Source organism: Excalfactoria chinensis, chromosome 7 (genome assembly GCF_039878825.1).
Source record: "Excalfactoria chinensis isolate bCotChi1 chromosome 7, bCotChi1.hap2, whole genome shotgun sequence".
NCBI lineage: Eukaryota > Metazoa > Chordata > Aves > Galliformes > Phasianidae > Excalfactoria > Excalfactoria chinensis.
Genome location: NC_092831.1, coordinates 6,106,173 through 6,123,115, shown reverse-complemented (window position 1 = coordinate 6,123,115; position 16,943 = coordinate 6,106,173). Strand labels below are relative to the sequence as shown.

The following is a 16,943-nucleotide window of genomic DNA, read 5'->3' as shown; positions in this document are numbered from 1 at the left end:
ACCAGAACACACAGATGGCTGGAGCACTTCTATGAAGGTGGGCTAGAAGGGCAGGGTTTGTTCAGCATGGAGAAGAAAAAGCTCCAGGGAGATCTCACAGGGGCCTTCCAATACTAGAGGGAAGCTTACAAGCAGGAGACAGGGGACCAAATTTACTCAGGTAGATGGCAATAGAACAAAGGGGAACAAACAGCTTTGAACTAAAATAGCAGAAATTTAGGTCAGGTGTTAGGAAGAAACTACCTACTTGGGGTGTGGTGAGGCCCTGGCACAGCTGCCCAGAGGATCTGCGTGTGCCCCATCCCTGGTGGGGCTCAAGGCCAGGTAGGATGAGGCTTCAGCAGCCTGAGCTGGTGTGTGGTAACAAGCCCACGGCAGGAGGGGTTTGGAAATGGATGATCTCCGGGGTCCCTTCCAACGCAAACCGTTCTAGGATTCCACGGCACGTGAAGAACGCTGTAAAGGACGCCGACCAGGGCTCTGCGACTTACTATAATCTATACCTATCCCTCCTTTTCCTTACCGGGGTTACGGTTAACCACAACGGAGCTCGCTCTCAGCCGGACCCGTCGCTCGCGGGAGGCGCTGCCGCCAGGTGTCACCCTGCGCCCGCCGCTGCGCCGCCTCCCGCCGTGGGAGCCGCGATGCAGACATCCCGTCTCGCCACTCGCGCAGCGTGGGCGTCTTCTGACAAAAATACATCGGCGTCCTCAGCAGTGAGAGCTCCCTAACTTGGTTTACTGCTGTAGCTTTAAAGACACGCGCTGCCATTCGCGGTACCTTTGTCTGTGCGCGTGTAACGCTTAGAAAACCCGTCACTGAAGGAACGAACCCGCTTCGTGCTGCCTGAGGGGCGGCGCGAGGCGGGCGCGACCGTTACGGCCGTTACGGCTCCGCCAGCCGCGCTCCCCCCGCAGCCGCGCGCGCAGCTGCGCTCAGCCGCCGGGCGGGCACTTTGCACACGCTCCCTGCTTCTGCCTCTCGCAAGCGCTTCCGGCCCCTCAGTTCGCACGGCCGCCGCGTGAGGTCGGGCTCGCGGCCGGCACTTTGCAGACGCTCCCTACGCCCGCCCGCCTTCGGGTGGCCCGGCCCCCACGGCGGCCGCCCCTCGGCGCGGCGCAGCCCAGCCCTGCCCAGCCCGCGCCGGCCTCCGCCGAGGGACCATGGGCGATGCGCTCCTCCCGGCTTGGGGGGCTGCGCACAGGCGGCGTCGGAGGAGGTGAGGCGGAGCGGGCGGCGTTCGGCTCGGGGGCGCGCGACCGCCGTCCCCTCGGGCCGCGGCCGTCACGGGGCCGCTCCCTCGGCCTTTTCGCCGTAGCCGTGCGGGGCGGCGGCCGCCTCTCGGCGCCGTGTCGCCCCTCGCAGCCCGCGGGCGGCCCGGCCCGGCCGGGAGAGCGAAGCGAGGCGCGGCCGGGGCTCGGCCTTGCGGCCCAGCCGCCCCCGTCACCTTGCGTAACGACCTTCCCGAGCACCGCCGCGGACGAGGCGGCTGCGGGGCCGAAGTGTCGGTGGGGCGCGGCGGGCGGTGCGGTGCGGTGAGCGGGTGCCGGAATGCCCCTGCTGCCGGCGTGGTTCTGCGAGCTTCTAGGAGGAGAACAGGAGAAAGAGGTTTCCTGGAAGCTGTCACTCGCGTGCTGTGCCGTGGCTTGCGGCGTTCGGCCAAAGGTTTGCGGAGAGGGTGGATGTAACGATGCTCTGCCTCCAGGTTCGCGCATCGGCGCTGTGCGCTGGGATCGCACGGACGTGGCCCGGTGCGAAGGGCGCGGTGGGCCCGGAGCGTTCTGAGCACTGAGCCGCACGAGCGGCAGCTTCGGGAGCCCACGCTGAAGTCTCCACTGAGTTCTATCATCTCCCCAAAGCAAAGTTACTTTTCAGTATGCGCAGGGGAAGGTGAATGTCTCCGTTTTCAGGAACAAAGTCTTGGTCGAGTCTTTCTTAAATGTTAATGTAGGGAGTGTAGGTTCCATGTTTTCCAGATGTAGTGTAATGTGGATCTCACCTTCTGAAGGCAAATTTCTCCTTTCTGGCACTGAGGTTAGTAAACTTGAGAGAATTCGTTCTTGTTAGGTCTTGATATGCCAATCTCTCTCAGTTGCTGCAGCAGGAATAGAATGCTCTTCAAGCGAAGGCTCGCTCTCGAGATTCGTGTTACTTGAATTTACACTCCTGTGTGCCTGACAAGCTCTGTTGCTTCTCCCCATGAAATACTATGGTAGCCTTTTCAGCAGTGTGACTCATATCCCTAAGTACAGGAGTGAATTTTGACTTAGTACAATGTAAGTGCTTTATCTCAGCAAACAGCCTTGTGTAGAAAATACAGAGAAGGTGGAGGGAGTGTCACTTGCTGTATCTATTAATGTTTGTCCTCACCAGGACGGCATTTGAGGTTGTTTGCCTGTTGGAGTTATGTCTTCGCTCCCAATTTGATCAGATAATCTCAGTTCTTTCTAAATAGCTTTGCCATTTCATGAAGGGCTGAAAACCATTTTTAAAAGGAGGAACTAGTTGGTTCTTGTTGTTTATTATTGAAACTGTATTGCCTGGGGACATTGAGCCCGATTGCATCTGAATGGTTGATGTACCTCTTTCTTTCTTCCTCTCTGTGTAATGACTGTTCTTCGTGAGAAATTGTGCTTTCTACAAGACCCACGCTTCACACAGTTACTGGTGACTGCACTAAACCTAAGGGTGGGGAAAAATCCTTCATGGGATGTTGGTTTTTTTGGTGTTTTCATTACATAGAAGATAACTTGCCATACTGCTTCCTAGTCTGTACTTGTCTGAGAGAATATAGGGAGTAATCTAAAGTGAAGCAGTGTGTTTAATGAAAGCTATGTTTAGTACTCTTTTTAAGGTGTAAGGATTGTTTTCACTTTCTGTTAGACAGAAGTGAATTTATTTTGTGTAAGGATTAAATAATATATGCTTCCCTTTCCTGAGTGGTTAATTCATTTTTCTGACTAGGAAGAAGCTGGCTTGTACAGCCTGGACTGGAAAGATGCTAGAAGACAAAGTGGCTGAATAGTGCATATAAGAAGATCAGGTTGTTTAAAGTCCAGAAACTAGACTGCCTAAAACTTGGGAAGCAGCCAGCAACCAATCCCTAAAATCCTTAATCTGCTTCATGAGGTAGAATCTGGCAAAATATTGAAGTGCTCTGGATTCCTAAATGATTTAGAATAAAGACAGCTGTTGTCAGTCCTAAGTCATCTTCTTCCAACCAAAATCCTTTCCCTTGATTTAAACGACAGCAATAGCAAAAACAACTAACAACTAAAAAGCTTTCTACCATCAACTTCTCTACTTGAGTCAATGTGTAGCATCCTAGTAGCCCCACTAATTTCAGTCTTACTTATAACCTTGCAATATTGTTGTTTCTGACATTGTATTCTGCTGTCATCAGACAGTTTTGCTGCTCTGTAAGATAGCTCAATATGCAGTTTTCCTCCTTGCGTTGGCTTTCACATTTTAGTGAAACTTCAGGTGTTGTTGCTACTAAGTGCCCTGCACTGACAGAGTAACTTGGCTATAGCTGCATGGTTGGTATTGTGGAGACTTTTGTAAATGCAGTATTTGTATTTGGAGCAGGTGGAACTGAGAGAAGGGAAGAATTATTTCAGTGTTATTGGTAGGAGAGGTAAGTGGTAAGGGAGTTACAACGTTGCTTTCATGGTCTGATTTAATGTGTACTTAGATGGTGGGGAAAAAATATCCAGGTTCTGACCTGGTTTATTAATTCATAAGGTTCCTTTATGATACGTTATTCCCAAAGTGCCAGCAGAACTCACTTGCTTATCCTGATTTGGAACCACAGCAATAGTGCTGCAGCCACTTGGCAGTGAACATCAGGAGCATCTGCTGAAGATGAGTGTGCTGCACTGTGCTCATGGGCTGGGGAATCTGATGAGGAGGAACTTGAAGAAATCAAGCAGTTTTCCTATTCTTATGTCTTGAGTTTAAGAGACTGGGGTGATATAATGCCATCCTTTAATTTTCTCTACTTTTGTTCTTCCTTGGGATTTTTTTTTCTGTTTGTGTTTGTAACAGTTACCGTAATCCATAGCCGTGAAAAGAAGGTAAGCAGGTTTTTATGCAAACCAGCATTAGTTCAGTGAATGGATTTGAATATTGAGATAGGTACTGTAATTGGACAGTGTTTGGGGACTGCAGTTATGGAGGACTGGTGGCCCAAGTGCTGATACAGCCCCTCAGATAAGAGACATCTGCTTTCCATGACAATGCAAACTTTCATCAGGGTGGGAAGCCTGTCTTCTGTCCCAGACAGAATAGCTCAGCTGTACCTTGAGAAAAATTGGCAGGGTTTTGTTTCTGCCTTGCAAAAAGTTGTCATGTTGGTTTTAATCAGGTGAAGCCTTCAAGCCCGAGGTCTGTGTTCATGCAGTCAAGCCCAGATATTGCTTCTTCCAGGAACTTCTGTTAAAATCATGGCATTTGCCTGTGTTTGCAGCAGCTTGTGTACTAGGGATACACTAAGCAAGGAACAGAGAAAAGAAAATTAGTTTGAGGGATAGGGATTCTCTTGCTGAATGCTCTAAGTAGCAAAGTCCTTTTCATGAGAAAGATTGTAAGTCAATGATGTGATTCATTTGATTTATTATTCATGGTTTGTATGAGCTGAGAATCCTGTGATCCTTGCCCTTCTTTGAGTCTCACAAGGTCCTGTTATTCCTATTAACTAAGCACATTTCTTCATACATCCCACAGGCATTCTGAAATGTTTAACCTTGACTATTAGTCCAACTAACTGATATTTGCCTTACTGCTTTTTATTTCACGATAAAAGATGATATATTTGACAGTAATCGACCACTTTGTTTGACCTCATCCTACGGACAAAGGAGTTTTCATAGGTAAGAAATAGCAGGCAGGTGGTTTTCTGGTGACTTATTTTTCTTTAAATAAGAAAGGAGTTCCATAGTGATAGAAAAACCAATGTCACTTTTACCAGCTGTTGTTCTTGGATCATGTCATTTGTTGCCTTCTTCATGTACGTTTTTTTTGCTGTGTGATGTATTCCTTTTTGCTATATTTCCTTAGAGTAGCTTTATAACTATACCCTCATTCTTAAGCCTTGTTAAATTTAGGAAACAAAGCTTATTGCTGTTTCCTGTCTGTTACCTGTTAAGACTGCATTTCCTTGCTTCCCTAAGAATCAGACCAATCACATGAGTGCTGTGACTGGTGCATTAGTATTTTATGTAACCTGTTTTGAGGTTCTCCCGGAGCATTTTCAGATAGCTTCTAATCAAGTTGTCGTTAAGGTAAAAGCTGCAGTGAATTTTCATTTCTGCCATATGCTGCATCCTTGAGGTTTACTGAACTTGTGATGTCTCAAGAGACTGAACCTTAACACACCAGTGCATTGTGTGATAGCCCTCTTGTCTGTGATGTGTGTGACTAGAGTGGAGTAACACTCTTACAGAAGATCTTTGGTAGTGCAGAGCTATATGCATAGATTTCACTAGGGTAGCAGTTCTCTTGGGTTTAAAATGCCGTCTCTTATCTCTCTCCTCCTTATCACCTCCCTTCTCTATCCATGTTTGTTCCTTTGCTGCTGAGAGCTGTTCTTTTCTCCATCCCTGCCCACAGGTCTGTCTGATAGGATGAAAATCCCAATCTCCAGTTGTTGCTTCAGTGCAGCTTTTGAAAGTTGCCCTTGAACTCTATCTTGATGGGGCCTGTTCAGGAGCTGTGCATGCATTGATTTGATTTTCCATGCTGTAGACAAAGAAGAGTAATATTACTAGATTTAAGATACCATTAAGAAAGTTGTGCTGTACCATTTGCTCTCTGCATCAGACTTGCATGTTCTTTTTTAAATTTCTGAGAGAGGAAAAAAAAAAAAAAAGGAATAAATTTGAGGAATGTTTTTTGGTAATTATCTGGGTTTTACATCGTTTATTTGTTTTCATCCAAAGCATTGTCACAGCATTTGGTGTTGAAAGCCGAATGAAATTGTTTGCATGACCCAACTGTAGAATGAATGAGACATGCTGCTTCAGTCCCCTGTTTTGAGAAGACTACATCCATGTAAGAAAAATGCTTGTAGGATAATGCCTTGAAAACGGTACCCCAAGTAACAGGAACTGTCAGGTAGTTTTCTTTTCCTGAAGTTGGTTTGAATTGCTCTGTTCTACCTAGATAATGTTAAAGCTTGCTCGTTTGAATAATTAAAATAGCAATAAATATGGAAAATGGAAAAGCTGCAAAAGTAAACATCAGCATCCACGCCTTCATCTATGTAGACTGTCAGTTTTCTTTGTCTTATTTTTGGTATGAATTGTATGTTAAAATGGACACCACCACTTCTTTTCCTAAAAAGATCAGGGTTTTATCTTTCTGTGTCTGATGTGTTTGTGTTTCCTGATCTTGGAATTTGAGCCACCTGGCAAGGAACCTTCTCTGTGAGAGGGGAAAAAGAAACAAGGCAGATATGTATATTATGCCTGGGAAAATTCTGAGCTATTCTTACATTGACATTTTCATACCTTCTTTGCAAATACCTGTGATTAAGGAGCTTCACAACACTGTTTTCTTTGCATACTAACATCTTGTATGTGGATACGAGCTTTCCCATCTGCTTAGCACACCTTAAAAACAAAATCAACCCAAGAAACAGCTCCAAAATGCTCAGCATCTCTCCTTTTGGAACACTCTGACCATTGTTACAGGAATGTATTTGACTAAATGCAGTCATACAGGGGATTCAGAAGTTGTTCTGGCAGGAGGAGGGTGGGCTGTTAGACAAGGGGGCTATTCCTTAGGTAGCAATGAGATATTTAAAAACCAAGCAGTTCAACAGTCTGAGTGAGGTACCAATTCATTGCTCAGGCAGTAAGCATCGTAGAGGGATAACTTCAAGTACTGAGGGGAGCAGGAGAGTGCTTTCAGTCTCTGTGTGTTGTTAGAACTTCAGGTGCAAAACATTTAAAATATATATCTCCATTTGTGGGGATTGAAGAAAAAGTTCTAGCAAGTTCAGGAAAGAGTCTGAAAAAATATTCAGAGATCTCAAATGGCTTTGAGAGGTTTTTGAAGAGCTCAGCTATTGTCTGAAAGTTTGGTGTTTCTAAGTTCCGAAATTGAGTGTGAACTTCAACAAGGCAAAATTAGAGAGAAAACTGTTTTCTTTCCTCTTGGGTTTAATGAAGAATTGTCATTTCTGTACTTTGATGAGGATTTGTCAGTGAAATCAGTATTTGTGTTTCCTGATCTGACCGAACAGGAAAAGGATGTGGAATACTCTGTGTAGGCAAATGATTAAAAAATAAATAATAAATTCTCAGCCTTCAGCACTCAGGATCAGTTGTACTGGATATCTGAGCAGGCTATTAGAGCTGTGTTATTTCAGTCAGTTCTTCAGCACTATTGATTCTCTAACTGCGTAGTAGAATGTATCATTCTGTTTATGCTGTAGAACTATCCATGTTATGCAACTACTTTTCTTTTCCTGGAATGGAAAGAAAGCATGCAAAGGGAGTATCCTGCAAATGCTTCCAGTGTATTTTTCTGCTCACCCTTACAGCTATTTTACTCTATATAAAATCAACCATTTCTGAATGCTTTGGAAGCCTGTGATCAAGTTAATGAGCGTTACCGTTATACTTGAAAGTAAGAGACTTTTGTTTCTGATGGCCGTTTTGTTAGATACTAAGTTCACTTTCAAATCAGTTCTAGAAATAATCTTTGCTCTGAAATTATAACTTCTCTTGAAAGACAAATATAATCTGAATGTACCTAGTAAATACTAATCTCTAGTTCTTACTGGAATACTCTTCCAATTATTTTTTTTTTTCAGTTTTGGAAGTCATGTTAAATAAACTGGATAGTAAAACAAGAATTTTGCGGTTCTCTTTAATGATATAAGTTAAATAGGGAGCAAGGAAGAGTTTCAGACTAGAAGATCATTAAGGTTTTGGCTTCTGCCAGCTTCCATCGAGTCTTGCTGCTGAGATGAAGTTCCATGGCAATAGGACTTGCCTGCCATTGCTCCAGTAGTTCATCTTGCTAGCTGATCCATGCTGGCTGAACAGCCTGTGGAGGAGCAGGTTACAGCACTGTTGGTAGCGTGTTCTGGCCTGTACTGAAAGGAAGGGGCTTTTTTTTAATGATGTAAGGAGATCTTTCTGCACAGTGGGTGCAGTTCTGTGCTGATGTAAGAGGTATGCTGAAGTTCACTTAAGCTCTACTGGAGCAGATGCAGTTTAAACCTCTGGCTTTATGTGCTGAAACCAGTACAACAAGGCCCAAGTGTGCTCTTAAACTTCCCTCTGAGAGCTGTAGTGACTGATAAAAAAGTATCTGCTTGTAACAGATTTCAGTTCTGTTCAGCTTGTGTTAAAGTCCTTGTACCTTTATTCACTTCCCAACGTAGTAGCTTCCTCATGTCCTGGTTACACGTCTTGCCCACTGTAATGTTATAGAAGAATGCCAATATTAAGCTACTTAAAATGGTCTAAGAGTACTCTCTTACATACTGAGATACTGGCATGCATGTGACCACATCGAAAGCAGAGAAAGCAGCAAGCTGAGTCAGAAAAAAGGTAGCCCTTTTAGAAAACTGCACTTGAAAAAAAACAAACTCTAATTTCAATATGTGAGGAAAATCTGTTGTATGTTAATTAGTATTTCTTAGATCTGAAAAGGTGGGTTAGGTGACCATCCAAATAATCTAATTTCTCATAAACTAGGTTTAAAAAAAAAAAAAATTAACAGTTTTTCTTCTTTCACATGCACGTTTCAAGAACAAGGCTTTTTGCATCCCATATATTTGGGCACCTGTCATTTACTCTCACTATTTTTGCACAGAGGGCAACAAATCTAATAAAAAGGCTGGAAGACACGTCCTGTAAGGACAGGCCGAACATCCTAGGTTTGTCTAGTTTGGAGAACAGGAACTCAGACACTGGAGCAGGCTTCCTATGCAGGTTTTGATGCCCCATGCCTGTCAGTGGTCAAGAGGCACTGCCCTCAAATGCATGTTTTAACTTCTGATTAGCCCTGAAGTTGGACTCAATGGTCTTTTTGCACTGAGTCCAACTGAATTATTGCACCACTGGTTCTCTGTTCTGCCAGAACTGCTTTGGCCTCCCTTCAGACTGTTGTTCCGATCTTATGAGTTGATATGGCAAACCCGAGTTGTCTGTTGAATATGTCATACTTGAATTCTGTTGCACAACTGATAAGTAGGTACCAGATGAGTTGTTCAGAATACTCTGTAATCCAGAGGTCTTCAATTGCCATTTTATAATTTCTTGTACCTTATGCTTAGGATATATTTTGTTTGATGCTTTGATCAGAGGAAAATTACCCTGGATTCACTGGTGCTTTTACATGAGAATGTCATTACTTTTCCTGGTCTCCCCGAAGGCTGTAGTTAGATGTGACCTGTGTCACCATACCATGTCTCTCTCCAGTAACTGTCAGAGCATTTCTGTGGCAGTGCAGAGAACAGTTGAGAATCTGATGTGGCCATGAATGGCCTCTTCATTTTGGTTGTTCACATCCCACAATGAAAGTGTTCCTGAGGCAGCTTCACCTTTTACCGGTGTAAATTGGGGAAGGAGCTTAGAAGAGGGTAAAGCTGCTTCTCAATGACAGCTGGCTTTGCTGGAGCATCAGCCTCATTAAAAGATTGTGTTCTTAGTATTTAAAATGCTGGGTAGAGGGTTAATGCTCTGTCCGGTAGGCCAAGTGTTCCCAGTTTTATCTAACAGACTAATGTCCCTTTTCAAAAAACAAAAACCCCTCCTTTTTCTAACTACTATCAATATACACGTGTGTGCTTATCCCAATTAGGAGAAAAATATCCTTCTCCATATGTGAATTTCTGATACACAACTCAGATTTTATGCTGCTGATTTTGGATGTGCAATGAAAAGAACTTTTTAATGAAGGTAAACTCTTGCTCTTTCACAAGCTGTAGTGTATTTTTAAATATGCCACTCACCTTGTTAAATAACTAAAAATTGACATTTTATTAGAGAGGCTGCTGACGTTTGGCAGAAGTCACTCAAACCATAAAAATGCTCAGTATTTCTACCTTGCCTCTATTGTGGGAATTGGGACCAGCTTAATTGCCTGATTTGCAGTTGCTTGGGATAAAGATGTGTCATGTTGACAAAAATAGAGGTGAAAGCCCTTTTTGTTGTTTATTTTGTACCGACCAGCTCTATCATTGTTGGACTTGACAAATGGAACAAGAAATTATTCAAATGTTATTATTTGAAATGATTAGAAAATGTGTTTGTTTTTATTTTTCAGTGCATTCTCACTTGGACTGTGTGTGGCTGAACACACGATGACAGTCCAGTTACTGTGATCTTAAGGTCTTTGTTTCCTTATTTGATGTTTTAAAGGATTTTCTTTTTTTACAAAGCACACCAGTGTTTGAGGTGTAAAACTGATTTGGAAAAATATAATTGAAGAAACAGTATTAAAAATTCTCCAGAATAAATCTAGAGATGTGGGAGTTTTGGTCATCCCCTCCTTTTCATCTTGGGTTGTATCTGTCTCCTTTCTTCCCTGCTTTATCTAATGTGAAGCATGTTGGTTGTTTTTGGTGGGGTTTTTTTTGGTCACTGCTCCTCAGTTATTGCTATTCCCACCAACTTCTCTGTGCTACATCCTAGAAAGACTGAAGGGCGAATCCTGTTGTGCTCTTTTTGTTTGGCCTTTAGAAGGTATGCAGGCAATGTAAGCATTTCTGTTTTCAGCCTGGCTGCCTCACCACTGGAAACAACCTTCTGCTAGACTAAAGGCTTGAGTGAATAAAATATCTTATTCAACAGATGCGTCAGCACTGAGAAATAGCTGAATTTGAAGTCAGTTGTCTGAGACTTCACTTTTCTAGGAAGTGCTTTGGGTATCTTTGCAGTACTCTGGAATAGGCAAAATCTCTTTTCTTTCTCAGTAGAGACTTGAGTGGTTTTTGCCTTTCTTCCCCAAGCATTTCATCTTCTAGGATGACTTGGCTTTTTATTCCCCCCACACACGCTCTGCTTTTAAGCTCTACTTTGTGTGTTTCTTCCTATCTCCCAAAATGTTCTCCTGAAATTCTCTTGTTTATATAACCTGTTTCCTTTTTAAGTAATATAGAAAATATTTACTGCATTCATTTAGTTTTAGACTTGGACTAAGACAGAGCTCCTCTTCCTTACCCATCCAGCCAACAAATCTGGATGGATTTACTTTTTGTAAAATTAAACAGAAGCTAATGAAATTTTAGAGGTATTCATATAGCTAGTCTGAATCTGGACAAACTGGAACCTTTCTATTAGTTTGCCTACCAGCTCATTATCAAAATCAGCTGATTTCAAGCAAGAATCACACATCTTTCAAGGCATGTGGATCATGCATCTGTTTCTTCTGTTTCTTGAAAGAATTCTTTGTCAAGAGCTCTTCATGCAGTTTCTCTTCCTTTTCTTTCTTCTGATGTGCCTTTCAACTGACCTTAAGCAACTGTCGGAAATGACTGAGCCGTTTTTTACTGGAGATCTAACTCTGCCCATGTTGCACAAGGTTTGAATCTACAGAAAATCTGGCTTTGTTGAGTGCCTCTTTGCAGCGATTCTCTCTATTTTGTTGCGTACAGATTTTAGGTGCCTAATACAGAACTGAGTGCCGTAGCAGCTAGGTGCTAACAGCAGTGGTGATTTTTCATTTTTATTTTTATTTTTTTATTTCTTAATTAAGCAAATGGAAAACCTTACAGTTCTTAAGAATCTTGTAGGATGATAAGGAAATGATGAGGTGGTGGTTATGTTGTTAAGATAGAGTACTTCCCGCCACGAGATAAAACAAACTTGGAGTAGGGAGAGCAGGAACAATGCAGTTAATGGGAGAAAGATTAGGGTTTGAATGTGTAACAATTAGTCAGATCAACATCACGGGAAAGTCATTACAACAGAGGTGTAACAACAGAAGGATGCATGTTACACAGGTGCTATGAAGGAAGGGAAGAAGATGCTCACCTGTGTCAGAAGATTCCAGGTTTGCAGGGGAAAGCTTCACCAAGAAGGGATCTCCAGAAAGAGAGCCTACCCCAGTGGCAGTCAACCCTTAAATGAGGTTTCAGACAGATGCAGCCAGGCTGCACCCCTTCCAGTCGCATACGATTTGCCTTCATCTGTGCTCCCAGGACTGACTGGGTCCTTTCCCCAGGTGCTCAATCAGTGGTTCAGGTCCTGACTCAGCACTTCCCGTACACAATGAAACCTTACCTAAGGAGAAAAAAAGCATTGTTACTTGACTGCTTTCAAATCCAGGTGTTTTCTCAGGTTTGGAAAATAAATAAAGGCCACTTAAAAGCCATACACCAAAATAACTGTTACACTTGTTAGTATCAAATAATTAGGGATTTAAATAGCTGTTACAAGAACACAGAAGTGATTTCCAAAGCACTCTTCAGACTTGAGCCTTAAGTCATGTGTTGGACTAAACTATAGGGTAATTCTTTTCTCAGAATTAAAACAGCAGCATAAGTTGGAATAAGGCATGGAAGCTCTCGAGTGATACTGAAGCTTAAGGTAGGAATTTCATATGCTCCTCAAATACAGAGGGTAATGGTATTGAATATAGGCTTTCTTCAGTCAGGCTGTTAGTATGAACATTTGCTGTCTTTTTATACCATACCTAATGAACATGAGGGACTAACTCATGGCAGGTTGTGTTTTCCCCGGCTTTGATTAGAGGTGCTGTTATGATCTGCATGTACATGGCTCAGATGCAGGTTCATCTACTTTCTGCAGTGGAATACAGGTATAAGTCAGTAGGCTGAGATACAACATGGTGGTAGGACAGTCTGTGTTTGTTATCAGTGGTTGTGGCTTACAAAGGAAATGAACTGCTCTGGATGTTGAAATGTGCTGAGATAATGCCTTAAATAGTTTTCTGCAAGTTCTGTCAAGTCCTTGCTTTTAAAAAGATAAATCTATGTAGCCTAGTGATACAGAGTTAAACAGAATGAGGCTTTTTGTACCCACTTAGCTTTTAAAGATGCATTTGCCAGCACATTTCCTTAGTGAGAAAAAAGGAATGAGTATTTTCATAATAGTAGAAAATCTGTAATTCTGTGTCTCAGCATTTTTCTCTTTACTAGTTTGACTAACCAGTGAAGAAATCCACCTGGCTGTGGCAGTGTCATTATAGTGGCATTTCTTTTCCCCTCTGTCAGTGCTACATTACTGTTTCAAGATCATTTAAATTTAATTCCAAACTGTAGATTATCTTTTTGGCAGCCTCAAATGTGCATTTACATTAACTGCTGGTTTGCATCTTTAATACCAGGTGTCTCTAAGAGCCCTTTATCTAATTACATGTGATACATGGCAAAGAATTGATGTCCTTCTAATAGAAGTTTCTCTTCAGGCAAGCCTTCTATTGCTGTATCTGTCTTGAAATCTCCTAACTTTCCCCTGTGAGCTCAAAGTCTGTATTTTTTTTTTTTCCACTATGACCATATTTGATATTAACAGTATTGTCTGTTGAATTTCCTGTTTGGTTCTGGAAACTATTTCATTAGGACTCTATATAGTGGTTTACTGTAGGATGTGTCATGTCACTGAAGTAAGACAGGTTGATGTTTCCAAGAATTTAGGATGTAACTACAGTGTAAAGATACTATCTAGGCTGTAGCCAAGACCACCACTTGACATAACTGGAGGTATTTCTAAACCCCCTTGTTGTTGTTGTCCTCAAGAAGGGCCAGTGTGAGGCCTTGATGCTTAAACTGAAATTACTTATAGTGCTTTAGCGCTGCGGATACGCTGGAGGACTAAACTGATAACTAATGTTTTTGAAGGGACTGTGGAAGTGTGACTTAACCAACAGTCCAGATCCATGTGAATCAGGTTATATTTTATGAAGTATGGATACTTGGTTATAGAAGTGCATTCTTTTCAAATTAATCCTCGTGTGATCTGTGAAGTCTCTTAGTGGGTTTGCTTCAAGATTTTCTGCTAGCAGAGACTTGTTTTTGTTTTTCTTCCATCTATGAATATCTCCTGTTCATAATAACAGGAACCATAATTGGTTCCTGTTGCAGCAGCAAAGAGATTTGGTAACATTTAAATCTTTTGTGCCCTTGTAAAGTACTTAGTAAAGTGGATCCACTCTTGCTAATTTTTGGAAAGCCATTTCATTTGATAACAATGATTTAGGTTTTATAAAAGTGTTTGCTAAGAACTGAATTGTTTTCTGAGCTCTGGAGGGAGTAAGGCTCAATTTGTGTACTTGGGAACATGCCAGGGAGCCTGCATGGTGGAGTTCCTGGTCTGGTGAGAACTGAAGAGTGGGGCCAGAGATATAACATGTACAAGGATTATGTAATCTACAGGTAAGATTCAGTCAAGTGCAGAATTACACTTACACTACCAGATTTGTTTCAGCTGTTTTAGAATGATTTGAAAAGATGGAGGGGGCAGAATTACTTAAACTGAAAAATTCAGGATACTGCAGTGGGTATGGGAAGAAAATAACCCTCTGATGTGGTCAGACGGGAAAACATAAGCTTAAATCCAAGGCAAATAATATCATTTTATAGTCGTATGAGAGTGTTTAAAGTGGTCATCAGTGCTGGGGAAAATATGCTTTCATTTGCTAGGCTTTTTTTTTTTTTTTTTTTTAAACATTCCAAATGTTTTTATTTCTCCTTCCCTTCTCACACAAGGAAGAACTCTTTCCTCTGGGGACAAAGATAGGATGAAGCTAAATATATCACTTGTCTGCTTTATTCTCCATCATGTTGATTCAATGGTTAGTGCTGGTTTGAGATCAACCTTCAGAGATTCTGTCCGACATATGATGACATTAATAATAATATAGACATAGCAATTTAAAACTAATTCTTTATTACATTTTGGTTTTGATATACTGAGTGCTATAAAAAATTAAAAGGACTTTGTAAGTATTAACCTATGCACTTCAAGTTTTATTATTTCTGCAAAGGAGAGAAACCTGACTGAGTTTGAGGGCCATGATCTATGGTTTTGCTGAGGATTTTTGGTTGATGTGGTCTTTCTCAAGCACCAGCTGGAAGAGTCTCAGGAAGAGACTGAGGAGAGAATCATAGAATGGCCTGGGTTGAAAAGAACCAGAATACTCATCTAGTTTCAATATCCCTGCTACATGCAGGGTCTCCAACCAGCAGACCAGGCTGCCTGGAGCCATATCCAGCCTGGCCTGGGATGCCTCCAGGGATGGGGCATCCACAGCCTCCTTGGGCAACCTGTTCCAGTGCGTCACCACCCTCTGTGTAGAAAAACCTAAACCTCCCCTGTCTCAGTTTAAAACCATTCCCCCTTGTCCTATCACTATCCATCCTCGTAAACAGTTGTTAAAGAGAAGAGCAATTGCATGTGTATGTCAGAGAAGGAGCCCTGAGAGACGGCAGATAGAGAGATTATAGAAGGAAAGGAATGGCTTCTTCAGCAGGAACTATGAGGTAAAAGAAAAGTTTACCTAGGTGTCCTTTAGACATCTGAAAATGCTGATATCAAAGATTTGATTAGTTCTTAGTTCTTTTATACTGTGTTTTTGTTACCTGGAGAAAGGGCCAAAATGTTTACTTTCCCATTCGTAATGAAAACCAAGCAGTGATGAGGAATAACTGCATAGTGCTTCAAATAGCATTCAGACTGTAGCTGTTCCTTTGGTACTCCTGACTCTCAGATTGGGCATAATGGGAGTTTCCCCCCCAAAAAAAAAAAAAACCTTGCAAGTTCTCATTATTCAGTAATTTACTTTGGCTTTCCAATTTACAACTAAATCCTTTTAATCCAGCTCCTAATTAATTCTATATATTGGAGTTGACAGTAAAAATTTTCAGTGCGTGCTCAGAAAAGCACATTGGCCAGCAAACAGGTAAGCACTGTAATACACATATAAGCATCTCTCTCTTCAAGCATTGTGCAGAACCTCTGGTCATGTATTTGACAGTGAGGTGATTACACCTCACTATATGCTGAACCCAAAGAGGACAACAGAGTGATAATAGGAAATATTCTTGCAGTCTTGAGTGAGGGACCAGTTTATTTTCACTGATCTTTTGTAATCAAAACAGGCAGACGAGTTTTGCAGTTTAAATAGCAAATTGCTTCTTGTCCAACTTATTTTGACTAAATTGCTTAGGCAGTGCTTATTCAGTTTAATTCCATGGGCAGATGTGAGGAGGCAACGACTTGTTGGAGAGTAGTAGCATTTCTGCTGGCACAGATTGATCTGGCGGAGGTTGTGTCTGCCTGGCCTCAGTGTGTCACATCCAGAAATCTGAGCGGGGCACACTAAGGCATGTGTTCCATGTGATTTTCATTCATCAGATTCTGTAATCATTTTCCTCTTCTCTCTCTCCTCTATTTCAGCTTCACTGTGATAGTTTTGGTTGCCAAAAAATGGCTGGTGGTAGGCACATGAGCTAATTTGCTTGTTTTCTGAACTGTTCTTCTTCATGATCAGGAAGAGATTAAGAAGTTGCTCATACTATATTGGGAAACACTATTATGATGTAAGAACAGAAAGTATTGACCATTGAATGAGTCGCAAGCAGAAATGCTTCCTTAATATTCGCTGTGGTGTAGAATACTGGGGAATGTGAGGAGGGGATAAATAAAAATACAGCCCGGTTTAAGGTTGGGAAGGACAGTGCGGACTGTGAGGCTTTGAAGCCACTGGTTTGAGTCATTCCTGCAAAGAGGAAGAAGAGCTAAGCTGAACAGCTCTTTAATACCAAAAGATACAGTTCCTCTTTTTTGTTTTCACTGGCTGTGATATGCACCTGACCCATCTGGTAGACAGCTTGGTTTGTAAAACAAACAGAAAGCTAATATAATAAAAAGGCTTCTTTTGTTTTCACAATCTGCACAGCTCATCGAGGGATCTGTTGATTTGGCACTTCTAGCACAAATCAGAGTGCGAGAGCAAGCGGC

The 16,943-nt window shown here is 42.2% G+C and overlaps 1 protein-coding gene across 3 annotated transcripts in view; it reads left to right on the top strand.

Annotated features, from left to right (window-relative positions):
* Positions 1-724: 724 nt before the first annotated feature.
* The window catches only part of MGAT5 (alpha-1,6-mannosylglycoprotein 6-beta-N-acetylglucosaminyltransferase), a 111,320-nt gene continuing 95,101 nt past the window's right edge, over positions 725-16,943 (top strand). Inside the window, exon 1 of one of the 3 annotated variants that reach the window (XM_072341343.1) lies at positions 725-1,219. The gene's annotated coding sequence lies outside the window, so the exon portion shown is untranslated. Of the gene's footprint in view, positions 1,220-1,464; positions 1,666-1,870; positions 1,891-16,943 lie in introns of those variants that run through there. The other 2 variants (XM_072341344.1, XM_072341345.1) reach the window with 2 other exon arrangements.